This window comes from Octodon degus, unplaced genomic scaffold, assembly GCF_000260255.1.
Source record: "Octodon degus isolate 3935 unplaced genomic scaffold, OctDeg1.0 scaffold00007, whole genome shotgun sequence".
In the NCBI taxonomy this organism is placed as follows: domain Eukaryota; kingdom Metazoa; phylum Chordata; class Mammalia; order Rodentia; family Octodontidae; genus Octodon; species Octodon degus.
The window spans coordinates 23,390,557-23,398,709 of record NW_004524583.1 but is presented as its reverse complement, the minus strand read 5'-3'; positions in this window follow the sequence as shown (position 1 = coordinate 23,398,709).

Genomic DNA, 8,153 nt, shown 5'->3' with positions numbered 1-8,153 from the left:
CATCTTCTAGTCTATTCCATTGATTCTCAGGTCTATTTTGTTGCCAATACCATGCTGATTTTATCACAATAGCTTTGTAGTATAATTTCAAGTCAGGAATTGTAATGCCCCCTGCCTTGTCTTTGTTGGCAAGGATTGCCTTTGCTATTCTAGGTGTTTTCTGGTTCCAAATAAATTTTAGGAATGAGTTCTCTAGGTCTGGGAGGTATGCTGGTGGTAGTTTGACAGAGATTGCATTAAATCTGTTAGATAATTTTGGGAGTATGGCCATCTTCACAATGTTGGTTCTTCCTATCCAGGAGCAGGGAATATCTTTCCATTTTCTGAAATCCTCTAAGATCTCTTTTTTAAGAATACTGTAATTTTCTATGAAAGATCTTTGACTTCTTTGGTTAAGTGAATTCCTAGGTATTTCATTTTCCTCGGTGGTATTGTAAAAGGTATTATTTCTTGAATTTCCCTCTCAGTGTGTTTGTTATCTGTGTAAAGGAATACTATTGACTTATGAGTATTGACCTTGTATCCTGCGATGCTACTGAATTTGTGTATCAATTCTAGTAGCTTGTTGGTGGAATTTTTTGGGTCTTCCAAGTAAAGCATCATGTGATCTGCAAATAATAATAGTTTAACTTCTTCATTACCTATTCTTATTTCTTTTATTTCTGTCCATTTCATCTCTGACTTCTATTCTATGAGGGTAAAGATTCTCAAAGTAGTTATTGATAATCTTCTGAAGTTCCACTGGGTCTGTGGTGATTACACCCTTTTCCTTCCTTATCATTTATATTTGAATTTTTTCTTTCCTCTTTTTGATGAGGTTAGCTAGGGGCTTATCGATTTTATTTAGCCTTTCAAAGAATCAGCTTTTTGATTCATTAAGTCTTTGAACTGTTTTCTTCATCTCAATTGAATTAATTTCTGCTCTAATCTTTATGATTTCTTCCCATCTTTGGGGTCTGGGTTTGGTTTGCTCTTCTTTTTCTAGATGTTGGAGATGCAGTATTAGGGTGTTTATTTGTTCCCGTTCTGTTTTCCTAATGTGTGAGTTCACAGTTATGAATTTTCCTCTGAGAACTGCTTTCATCACATCCCATAAATTCCAATAAGTTGTGCTTGAATTTTCATTGAATTGTAGATATTGTTGAATTTCTTGTTTAATTTCATCTGTGATCCATTGATTCCTGAGTAGGGTATAGTTTAATTTCCATGTATTTATGGTTTTTTTTCTGGTTTCTTTTGTCATTTATTTCCAGTTTCATTGCACTGTGGTCAGATAATATGCATGGAATAATTTCTATTTTCTTACATGTACTTAAGCATGAACTATGGACTCATATGTGGTCTATTTTAGAAAATGACCCATGTGCAGCTGAAAAGAATGTGTATTCAACTGTTGTTGGGTGGAACACTCTGTATAAGTCCACTAAGTCCATTTGTTCCAAGCTCTGGTTCAGTTCTGCTACTTCTTTGCTAATTTTTTGTCTGGTTGACCTATCTTTTTGAGATAAGGGGGTGTTAAGGTCTCCTGTTAAGATTGTGGTCTTGAATCTTAGATTTTTTATGTCCATTAAGATTTGTCTTAAATAGTTAGGTGCTCAAGTGTTTGGTGCATAGATATTTATGAGTGTTACCTCTTCCTCTTGAATTTTTCTCCTAACCAGTATATAATGGCCTTCTTTATTTCATTTGATTAGTTTTGGTTTGAAGTTGAGACTGTCTGAAAACAGGATTGCTACCCCTGCTTTTTTCTGAGGTGCTGGGGCATGTAGTATTGTTTTCCATCTTTTGACTTTAAGCCTATGAATGTCTTTTTGAGTTAAGTGTGTTTCTTGTATACAGCATATTGTTGGATTTTGTTTCCTAATCCACTTTGCCAGTCTATTTCTCTTAACTGGTGAATTGAGTCCATTTACATTGATGGTTATAATTGAGATGTGTTGACTTATGATTGACATGCTATTTACCTGCTATTTTTTACTCCTTTTTGTCCTGTGTTTAACTATTTGCCCTATTTAGTGGGTTCCTTCTGTTCTTGTTCGTGGAGTTCTGATCATTTTGGTCCCTGTTGAGAACATCTTTCAGTAGCCTGTGTAGGGTTGGCTTTGTCATCTTGAAATTCTTTAGTTGTTCTTTGTCATGAAAGTATTTCATTTCTCCATCAAACTTGAAAGAGAGTTTTTCAGGGTATAGTAGTCTGGGCTGGAATTTGTTTTCATAAAGACTTGAAGTACTCTGCTCCATGCTCTTCTTGCCTTCATGGTTTGTGAAGAGAAGTCGGCCGTAATTCTGATGGGTTTTCCTTTGAATGTGATCTGCTTCTTTTCTCTAGTTGCTTTCAGTGTATTATTCTTGTGCTGGATTTCTGGGATCTTGACTATTATATGTCTCGGTGTGTTTTTCATTGGGTTGAGGTTCTTTGGCGTTCTGTATGCTTCAGTTACCTGAATGTCAGATTGTTTCCTCATATTTGGGAAGTTTTCTGCTATTACTTCTGCCCATGTTTTTTTAATGTCATTTGTGTTGACTCCTTCTTTCTCATTGATGCCTATTAGTCTCACATTGCTCATCTTGCATCATCTTGCAGGTGCTGGATTATTTTTTCCTGCATACTAGCTGTTTTTAAGAGATCCTTTCTTATCTTTTCACTAGCTGCACCAGCATCTTCAAGATCTGAAACTCTGTCCTCACTTTCACTCAAACGGTTTTGCAGGCTTGTGATTGAGATTTTAAGTTCTTCTATGTCTCTTTGACTCTGCTTCATGTGATCTAGTTCCTTCCTGTAATGCTTATTCAAGGAATCTGTCATATTTCTAATCTCCTCTATATTTTTAATCTATGTCTTCTTTATAAGCAGTTATTAATTCTTTTACTGCAGAGTTTTTTCAGATTGGGTTTCTCCATATGTTTCTGTATTTGATTCTTTACTTCAGATGGTATGAATTCAAAGATTTCTTTCTTTACTTCAGAAATTAATTCTGCTCTGAGTTCCTCTCTACCTTTCTGCTGTTGTTTCTTTACTTGCGACGTTATCAATTCATACATTTCAGCTGAGCTAGTGTCTTCTGCACTTGTTCTGGTGGGCATTGTGTGTCCCCCATATGTTTCTGTATTAGATTCTTTATTTCAGATTCTATGAGTTCAGAGATTTCTTTTTTCTTTTCAGGAATTAATTCTGCTCTGAGTTCCTCTAAAACTTTCTGCTGTTGTTTCTTTACTTCTGATGCTGTTAATGTATTCATTTCAGCTGAGCTAGTGTCCTCTGCACTTGTTATGGGTGGCCTCGAGGCCTGAGATTGCATTTTGCTCCTTGTCTTTATCATTTCATATGACACTGACCTCTGACCTTTGGTGTAGAGCTTTGGTGCTTTTATAACCTTAGCACCTACTGAAATTCGGATGCAGATTTATTAAGTTTGAGTTTTTCCAGTTATGCCTGGCCTGGGTCTATCTGTTGTGTTCAGCTCCTTCCTGCTGCAGCCCTTGGAAGTGAACCTGTTGTGCCCCTCTGGCACAGCAGTGAACCTGTGGTGCCTCTCTGTTGTGTCCCTGGCCCAGGGAGCACAGGGGAGTGCAGAAGCTCTCCCACGCACTAGCTGGGTCTGGGCTTGGGCTGGATCTGGGGGTCCCTAGACAGGCGCAGAAGTTCTCACTCACTTGGAGGGCTTGGGGGCAGGGGCTCCAGAGGGTTGCAGAGGTCCCACTTGCACGGTAGAGGGTCTCACTCATGAGGGTGCCTGAGTTTTGGTCAGGAGGGGTCCTGCGGGCACAGGGAAGCCAGAAGCTCTCCCACTTGCTCGCTGGGCCTGGCCTGGGCTTGGAAGTATCAATTATGACAATTTTACAATTAGAAAGATATTGTAAGAAGAAGGAAAATGATTTTTAAAATGTCATATGTTCAGATTTTGTTTGCATTAAGAAAGTTATTGTTATTTAAGTTTTGAAATATAAATGTGAGCTACAGGAGAACCCGGAAGTTCAGGTGCCTAAGATATTCACTATCCTGGAGCCTAAGGCTGCTGCTCCCTAACATTTGGAGCCTAAGGACAATATAGCCTTAATTACAGCCTCACTCACCATTACTGAGAGTAAAGTTTTCCCTATTTGCCTTTCTCATCAGCTTCTAGAACAGCTGCAATCCAGGCCTCTTCAAGGCTACAATTATCCTGAGCTGAATTTATGTATGCTCCTCAATAATACCTTTTAAAGGAGTAAATAGTAGGCAATTTAGAAAATATCCAGAGTTCATGTGCCTTTTTCTCTGTGACCTAAAAGATAGTCAGATCTTAAAAAAATTTTAGATGACCCTGATAAGTATATTGATGTCTTTAGAGGACTTACTCAGACTTACCAGCCAGATTGAAATGATCTAATGTTAATCTTAAACTGAGCTTTGACTTCTAATAAGAGACAGCACTACAAGCTGCTATTGCATTTGGAGATAAAAATCATATTGCTACTCTAAATAGCCAAGAGATAGACAACCTGTGGAACTACCTGCTCTCACTAGAGCCCAAGCAGTAAGAAACCTGCTGGCCGAATAGCCAGACAAGAGGCTAGAAAAGACATTTTCTAGTGTGTATTCTTGAAGGTCTAAGAACTAGAACAAAGCCTTCAGCTATTAAATTTTATCTGTTTGCCAGGAGAAAGATGAATACCTCAGTGATTTCTTAATATGTTTAATAGAGTCACTGGTAATACATATTTCCTGAGATGCAAATTCATTACAGGGACAGATTACTCTTACAGATAAATTCATTATGCAGTCAGCTCTACATATTAAAAAAAGAGCTACAAAAGATAGATTTCAGTTTAGATAACTTGATACTTTAGTTAAAACTGGTGCCCTAGTGTCCTATAATTAGGACTGGGAGAAAACTAGGGAGAGAAAACAAAGAGATCAAAAATATCTGCCTTTGTTGCAGCCTCAAAACAGACCCTAAGACTGATTCTCTGGGCTCCAAGAAGAGCTCAGTAACAATGAGGTTCATCTGCTGATGATGTTCCACTGCTACTTCTGTCAGAAGCCAGGCCAGCCTTAGAGATTGCCTTAAGAGGCCCACAGGCCATACCCTGACTGGCCAAGGCAGCCACTGGAAGTGAGACTGCACTCTGAGGTGGAGGGCCCAGAGCTCAGACTTGGCTTCCCAAATGGTCCAGTAGGACTGAAGGGCCCTGGGCCTGCCTCCTCCCTCTCGTTGGTCTGTTAGCTCTACCTGCCACCTCCACAGAGGACCTCTGAGTAATCATGACTATAGAAGGAAAAGAATCCCAGCCTATTGATGGACTTTGACACAGGTGTCTTTGTCCTTCTCCAACCCTGACCTTCCTTCCTGTCATTGTACCTCAATATAAGACATTGTGCTTTATCTATAACTGAGATAACGCAAAATATATTCAGTTTGCTTACTAAACAAAATGATACTGAGACTGATTTATTACAAATGTAATATATATTGTTCATGTATTTCACTAGTTAAAGTGGATCCCCAAGGACAGATAAAGTCCTGTGAGTGTAAAAAAGTTCTAAAGATACTGGCTACACAATGTCCAATAGATTTGGGCCTATAGACAGAGACTGGTCTTGTATTTGTGACATAAAACTCAGAGCCACAGTGTTAAAAGGAGAAATCCTTGCTTACATTCAGGGCCATACCCAAAACACTGAATGGAACATTGGTTTAATCTGACTGAATGCTACATATTTCATGAGAAGTATATAAGTTAATCGGGTTGATTTTTGATGTAACAGGTATTTCATGCTGATAATAAATAGAGGTGTGATCTCTCTTAACTAAAGGTAGAAAGACTTGTAGCAACTGTCAGACTCCATTAATAAAGGGGTCTAAGAGCTAGTGAATTACAATTGCTATGCCTCAAAAGTTTGTAAATTCGAGTTACTTCTTCAGAGGGGGGAATGTTGTGGGCAGCTGAAATAGATAGAAATATTATAGCAGTCAAGACAAGGCTAAGTCCTAAAGAGACAATATGGAAGACAAGGTGACTTTATAACTTTGGAAGAGACAGGCACTCCCCACTGTGGGCCAGACCTCAAGATAAAAGAGTAATATTTAGAATATCAATATTTAGAATATCAATCACTGATGGGCATCAGTGATTGATATTCTAAATAAGTATCAATCACCTTGAAGAGCACAAATGAGCCACTAACCCAATCCCCCACAGGAAGAGACCCTGTTCCATATTTATGCCCGCTTGCTATGTGACTTCCTTCCCCATTTGATTTCAATTTAATCAATTTTTCATGGGCAATGGTGCTTGTAATCACATTGGTTGACCATAGTTTTGTCTCACCTAAGCAACTTCCCCCATTCTCCACCATCTTATATCCACCTCATTGCATGGTTTTCCTCTTTAAATGTCCCTGGAGGAGACAGCTTCCTAGGGACAACCTGCTCAGGCCCCCCCCTTCTGTCCCTCTCTCAGACAGAAACTTTCTTTCCCCCAATAAATATATTCTGCTCTTAACCTCCATTTGTTCCTAAAACTCATTATTCAGTTTTAGAGAATGTGAACTCATCCCAGGTACCTTTCAGGTTGGGAGTTTCATTTTTTCCCCTATATCATCTGGAGGTCATCCACCGAGATTATTTTTCCCTTGTATCAGTCATATAGAAAAGCTTCAGGAAAACTTCTAGCTTACTAGCAGAGAGAGAAAAAAGTACAATAGGTAAGTGGAGACCTTTAAGTGGTCAAGAGCCAGTTTCCACCAAGTACCTTTGGGTATGTACCAGAGAATAGCCCTGATCATGACCCATCAGGTGTTCTCAGTTTCTGTTGGTCCACACAACCAGAGATCAGTTTCCAGAAAGCAATCCAGCTGTCTCTCTGGTCAGCAGTCCATCAGCCATTGGCTTCAATGGGGATTCACCAAAGAAATGTTGGGAAAATCTTTCCTCTGCTTCAAAGGGTGGCAGCTGCTCTAGGAGCACTTACTAGCTGGCAGAGTGACCACTGTTGGTCCAAGTTTTATGAGGGCTAGTTAACAGCTTGAACAAGATTACCTATCACTTTAAAGTAAAGACTTTAAAGTCTACAACTTATCTCTTATGCACCTAAATGATAACTAGACCAGAGGAAAAGGTTGAGATCTTCCCTTACACTGAATGTGCTTTGGTTCCATAACTGTGCTGCTTTTGGATATAGCTCCTTCTGGTGTCACCCAGAAGTCAGTTCTCTCCACTGTGTCTCAGGTTTATCCTCCTGAAGGACACCTACCCATAACACTCAGCTGGGACATGGCTTTTATATGTGTCATCCTAGACCGGTATAATCCTCTTTGTCTCATCTGACACTGAGATGGTGTATGTGTCCTTTTTCTAAAATGACTTCCCTGTCTTTGGCATCAACAAACATTCATTTTCTAAGGGCTTCACTTAGTTGGAACAGTCTAGAGTTTTCCTAATTTCACATGCCTCTAAAAATGAAAGTACAAAGAGGTAGGAAAATTAGAAGTAAGGTCAAAGAAAGGAAACTGAAACAGAGCAGGCCTGACATTTCCTCTAGCATGTAGAGGGGGATCAGAGCCAGTCTGTCCCAGTGAAACCTGCCTTCCAAGTCTTCAAGAATGGCTGCCCAGAAAAAACAGGACAGGAACATGAACATGGGGAGACAAAAGAAAGCAAGGAAGTATGCAGCCATGAAGTGAATGCTCAGTCTTAGAGATGAGAGACTCAAAGAAAAGGATAGATTAAAACCTAAAAAGAAAGAAAAGAAAGATCCCAGTGCTCTAAAGGAAAGAAGTCCCCCAACATCCTTCCTGCTTATTCTTCCAGTATGATACACAGCTGGGTCCATATCATATCCTGGTGGATGCCAACTTTATCAACTTTTCCATAAAAGCCAAATTGGACTTAATACAATTGATGATGGACTGTCTGTATGCCAAGTGTATCCATTGTATAAGTGATTGTGTAATGGTAGAAATGGAGAAATTGGGACAGAAGTATTGAGTGGCCCTAAGGCTTGCCAAGGATCCATGGTTTGAATGATTACCTTGCACACATAAAGCAACTTATGCAGACGAATACTTAGTGTAGAGAGTAACTCAGCACAAGTTTACATTGTAGTCATGGTTGACCAGGACCTTAAATAGAGAATCTGGAAGATCCCTGGAGTTTCCATCATGAACATTT